Raw genomic sequence first — 6295 nt, forward strand, 5'->3', positions numbered from 1 at the left:
ATGGGGTCCGTTGGAATGTGAGTGTTCAACCGAAATCTAATTGGTAATAAGGGGGTGTTCAGGCAAAGATTTCTGGGTCTGGTTCCTCGCACAGCTCCCTTAGGGAATGGCAGTTTGTTGTTTGTTGGGCAATTCTTATTGCTTTGTGTGTTGCAAGATAAGTTTACAGTTAGTTTGAAAGGTGCCTTTGTGGGGCCTTTGGTGAAGGTCTTAAGGCTCGCAATCAAAACTAACAAGGGTTTGAATGTGCCACTATTATCTTTGTATAACAGATTGTTGAGTTAAAGTGATTTAAATTGGTTGCTTGCGTCCCAAGTTACTTAAACTTCTTCTTTATCAAATGATTGTTACAGATGGGTTAAGTATGCATTAAGTTCTTTTCTTGCCTTGTAAACAAGGACTTTTAATTCATAGTCTTGTATGTTCAAAAAGGGGATTCAAGGCCTTCCCAACCATTTCCACGATCATAGTTTGTTTTAATGAAACCAAACTTCTTAACTTAATCAGATTCGAATGTAAATTAAATTCTTAAGTAAAAAACAGTTGAAAATAACTTGAATATATGAAGGAAAGTACATTAAACGACAGATCTACTACATATAAGTTTAAACAAAAATGTCACATCCCAGCCCGTGCCCCCACCACATTTCGGGCTCGACTCTACCGTAGCACGATATTGTCCGCTTTAGGCCTCGACCACGCCCTTACGGTTTTGTTTCTGGGAACTCACACGAGAACTTCTCAGTGGGTCACCCATCATTGGATTGCTCTCGCGCGCTACTCGCTTAACTTCGGAGTTCCTACAGAACCCGAAGCCAGTGAGCTCCCAAAAGGCCTCGTGCTAGGTAGAGATGGGAATATACATATAAGGCTTACAGGATCCACTCCTCTGGGCGATGTGGGATTTTACAATCCACCTTCCTTAGGGACCCGAAGTCCTTGTTGGCACACATCCAGCCAGGGATTGGCTCTAATACCAAATTGTCACATTCTGGCCTGGGCCCCCACCACATCCCGGGCTCGACTCCACTGTAGCACGATATTATCCACTTTAGGCCTCGACCACGCCCTCACGGTTTTGTTTCTAGGAACTCTCATGAGAACTTCCCAGTAGGTCAATCATCATGGGATTGCTCTCGTGCGCTACTCGCTTAACTTTGGAGTTCCTACGGAACCCGAAGCCAGTGAGCTCCCAAAAGGCCTCGTGCTAGGTAGAGATGGGAATATACATATAAGGCTTACATGATCCATTCCCCTAGGCGATGTGGGATTTTACAAAAAGACTCGGGCAAGATTTACCCTTGTCGGGCAAGGTACAACTTCTTGCAGCCACTTCTCTTTCGAGTTTACAGAGGTTTATATGTGGTGTGGGATGAAAAATGAATAGGTTTCACACGAAAGAATCGATACTACAATACTAAGGGAAGGTAGCAGAGCTTTTACACTAGACAATACTAAGGCAAGGTAGTAGAGCTTTTACACTAGACAAAAGATGGATTTTCCTAAGGGAACTATAGCTAAAAAGGACTGGATATGGATAAGATTTAGATTTCTGGGTACGAACTGGCTTGAGAGCAGAGTTTGTATGTTTTTTGATTGGTTGGTTAAGTGTCCTTGCCTTTGGTGTCCCTTTCTCCTTTTATAGACAATTTGGCCTAACCCTTCTTGGCTCTATTTCTAGCTGATGGCTTTCGGAGGGCAATGAGTCATCCTTTATTTACTTGTCATGCCCTTAAAAAGTGCTTTTTGGCTGGTGGTGAGTTAGTCTCTGTCATCCATTATTTCAATCATAAGCACATGGCCTATGCCTTAGCTGAAATGGCTTCAATTTGCTTCAGGCCTATCGATTGGGCTTCGGGTGAGTCCTTATTTTCTTTGGCACCTTTGGGCCTTCATTACCATAAAGCTCAATGCTAAATATTAACCCAAACATGGAGTATTTTAAGTTATCATTCAGCTTCGAAGAAAGTTGAGATTTCATTCTAAACTTATTTAGACATGGACTAACATACTCTGGTGCTACAAATAAAGTTGCGAGTTTACTCTATAAATTCAATTGGCAACATGAAAAATAGCTCGGTTCTTTATAAGCTCATGCATTGGCCTAGGTGTTTATAGAAGACATTGGTGTTGGAATCAGGTTTGTCACTCATTCGTTTGTGTTTTAATTGTATAACCTTATACGACTAACAGTTGGTATCAGAGCCATTGGTTATATAATTAAAACCTATTAAGATTGAAGTTTGATTAAAGTTGTCGAGAAAATTGATGAACTGAGCTTTAAATTTTATTTTATTTTATTTTATTTTAAGCAACGTGTTGAGAATACATACAATTGTCTTGAAATTTTGTGCAATTTGTCAACTCACATCCGATCAATTGCCGTGAGTAAAGCATAACTGCAGTGATACTTCTTGAGCAATTGTATAATTAATATATTGTCGTTATGACCTATTTCCTGGGACCGCATGCCTCTTGCAACCAATTGCATTTAGCTCTGATCATTCATGATAGTTTCAACTAAAACCATTATGTATGAGGTTTTGGCATATTAATAATTAAGAATTATACCTTGCTATTGATTTGTGACATGATTTAGACTTGTATATATGCACTTGTAGAGTGCATCAAATCAGTTATAGTCCTATAATATTCTAGGGAATTGGGATCTCTTTTGCATGCAACAATTCCTAACTGCTTATTCCTAGAAATTATGCAGTGTTGAGTCATTCAATTTTAAAGAAGGAAAGTGGGTTATGCTCATGCGTATTGCTTGTGCACTAAAAGAGGTTTGGAGCCCATTGCAAGTATGCAACGAATTTATTGTAAAAGTTGGTCTTTCTGCATATGGGGCGTAAAGTTTATAAAATCTGAGCCTGCATCGTGAACCTGTGATTACATGTTGGTTTGATTGCCATATCACTTTTAACTATTCTACATGAATATTCATGTCAATTGCTTCAAGTCGTAATACAACTGTGGCCTAATTAATTTACTTAGAGACTGAATACAAACTGCTTAATCAATTAGATTTGGATTTTAAATGTGGCAAGCTTGCTACTGTTAAAGCTCTTATCGTATTCGGTTTTGATAAAGGGATGTAAAGAAAAGTTTGATTAGAATGTTTTACCATATACTGTCGATGTGTTCTCAAGTTGTGTGAGCATATGTACAAATTTACATTTGTTCTAACCTTGCATTGGAGAATTTCTTGAGATCCCTCAGTCGAACGGGCCCAATGAAGAGGTTCGTATATACATTAGTATATGAAATTCAGGTATGATTTTACTTTTGGTCTTCATGATAAATTATATAAGGAATGGTTGTGTTGGATTCATGAAGTGTTAAATTGTTCCCGCAAAATTTAACCATGTCGTGACGTCTTTCTAATTGTAGGAGATGGAATTAGTCATATCCTATAATTTATTAATACTATTGGGATATGTTGTGCCTATGATTGTAATAACATATATTACAGTTGTGTTGCAGGGAAGCATATGCTAAGTTTTATGCACGTCAACTGTATACATGTCTATTAATGAATTTTAATAAAATTCCTATACATGAAAGTAAGTCATACATATTTTGGCAACATTTGTTAAGCAAATGGCATGTATAGTGTTGCTTGTATGGCTAATTTGGTTCAAGCATGAGATGACATATTTCTAATATTGCCGTGGGTTTTGGACTATAATGAATTGTAGTTTTGTTTTCACTAATATTTACGAGATGTGAATGAACTTTTATGCCATTAATAGAACAAGAAATATGTGTGACTAATCAATCAAGTTTGTCTATAATTTTGCTTTCCTATCTCAATATAGTCATTTAATTATACATGATTAGTTAACTATGAAATTGATGCATAACTTATGGATTGACTGAGAATGACATAAAGTATCGAGTGACAAGAACAAGGGTATTATACAAATGAATAAGGTTTGTAGTAATGTGACAATTCTCATTTGTATTTTTATCTATTCTTATATAAGAATTATGGTTGGTCATGTGATTATATATATGTTTACAAAGAAGTGGTGAACATATGAAGGCATGAAATATGTAATCCATTCAAAATATGTGACTTAATTGATAAGTATGAATTTCAAACATGTATTATTGTTTGTGGTTTTTCTTATGCCTAAAGAATTTAAACAGTGCTTTGATTACTAAATTTTTATGTGTCATAAGGGGAGAAGAAAAGAAACTTTTCAAGGCTAATGTATGGCACATATTGGAGATGTTTTCTATGGAAGAAAATAATTTTGGTTGTTCCTTTTATTTAATTTGGTATTTACAAAGCTAATGCATGATTTTAATGCTATGTTTAGTAGTTTTGTGTTACGGAAAGAAATATATAAAAGGAAAGGAACATGTTTGACTTAAGAAAACATTTGAGTGATTTAGCTTTTAAATTAAAGGAATGTATTGTTCTTTCCCATTACATAAAGTATTTCTATTAAGTAATTGACTCCATAATGATAAGTATTGACATTCTTGTGGTGGAATAAAACTTGTTCTATATGTGATTAATCTCTTTCAAGTATGTTGTCATGTTTCTTGAGATTAATTTAATGTCAAGGGGAGTCATGAAGGAATTAGTGCCATTTGTTAGCAAGACTCGACGCTTGAATCAGGTTATCATAATTTTGTTGCTTACAATTAATTAATCCATGTGACTTTTGTATTGTTTCAGGACGGAGTTGAACAATGTCTTTTCAACCAAAGCAAGCCACAACGGCTTAATTGATGATGGGATTGTGTTTTTGAGTTACTTTGGTCAACTTTGCATCTTAATTAGAATAAAATGGATAATCTTCTTGCCTACAGGTGTGGATTACTTCTTTTAGTTTAATTAAGATGGCATAGTATGAGTTTTATTTCACAAAAGTTGTGAAAATCTTCATCTTGCCTACATGTCTTGAAGTTTTTCTTCAAGGTACTTTTGTGACATAAAATCTAGTACTAGAAACTAGTTAATTTTCTTGCCTACAAGCATAAATTAATTTAGTTTCATGAAGTTTATTGGGATAAAGTTCCATGCTATCAGTTACAAATAACTCCACTATGAGCCCTATAATAGGTTGTGGTTTTAAGGCATGGAAACCGTTTGCATCATGATGTATCTTTGTGTCTCTTTATGAGACTTGTTGATGCAAAGTATTGGACCCATGAAGGTTAATCAAGGATTGCTAAGGTACGCATTGTTTAAGTCTTACGCTTGTAAATTTTTTCAATTTGAACTATGATGTCAATTTAGAGGATGAAATTTGACTACTAGAGTTTCCTTTGGACATCGAAATTGAAATGATATGAAATTGAATTTGTTATGGATGCATAAATTCATGGTAGATGCACATAATTGTTTCTGGAAGATTTAGTGTCTTGATTTAAATTGGATGAATGACATGTCCAATAGTCACCATTTGACCTGAATTTTGGATATGTTCAACATATAGATGTCTACTATGTGTCGGCAATTTTTGTAATTTTCTGCCATATATTTTAATTATGGTGAATTTATTAGTAACCCATACTCGTATAGACAGTTTTACTAGCAGATTGTGTTGGTCTTTTTGAGACGTGACTTTAGACTACTATTTAGACCCAAAACGGCTCTATATTTATTTTATGAAGATTAGTATGTTTATTTTGATCAGTATAACTTTGGTAGCAATCAAGCTTGTAAATTAATTATGATAAATTCTAAAGTAAGTGTAACTCATTGCTGAAATTATGTTTGACAACTTTATGTTGGTTGTAATGTCTATTTTATTATGTCTAAAATATAAAGCAGTTTTATTTAGGTACATCCTTGAAAGAGTGTTTGCCCAAGTGAGTGAATTAGTGAACGAAAATTAGGCTTCAAACTCATTAACCTATTTGCAATATAAACTCTAAAAACTTAGTGGGAGTTGTTCTAAAATTTTGAGCATTAAGTGGACTTGCATGAATCTATTAAAGCGTTATTCTATCTTCTATGAATTTGTGCTACTCAAATGTCTATAATATGTTTAAGTTGCACGAATGGATACTTGGTATATGCGTATATTTTTCTGTTATTTGCAATCATTTGGATTTCTTGGTTGATCATTTGTTTTGAGGCTCATAAGGACTTAGCATAAATGTAGACTTATTGATACATATAAGATGGTTGTTGGATGCATGTTTTGTGTAACAGTGGTGAATGTTTTCGTGCTTTGTTGTACCTTTCATTGAGGTAATATGCATTCATTGACTAAGTAAGGCTATTCCCAAAGGCATATTTTCAAAAATATGATTTAAATATTGATTT

The sequence above is a fragment of the Pyrus communis genome, chromosome 14, assembly GCF_041283825.1.
Source record: "Pyrus communis isolate YQ-2024b chromosome 14, ASM4128382v1, whole genome shotgun sequence".
In the NCBI taxonomy this organism is placed as follows: Eukaryota; Viridiplantae; Streptophyta; class Magnoliopsida; order Rosales; family Rosaceae; genus Pyrus; species Pyrus communis.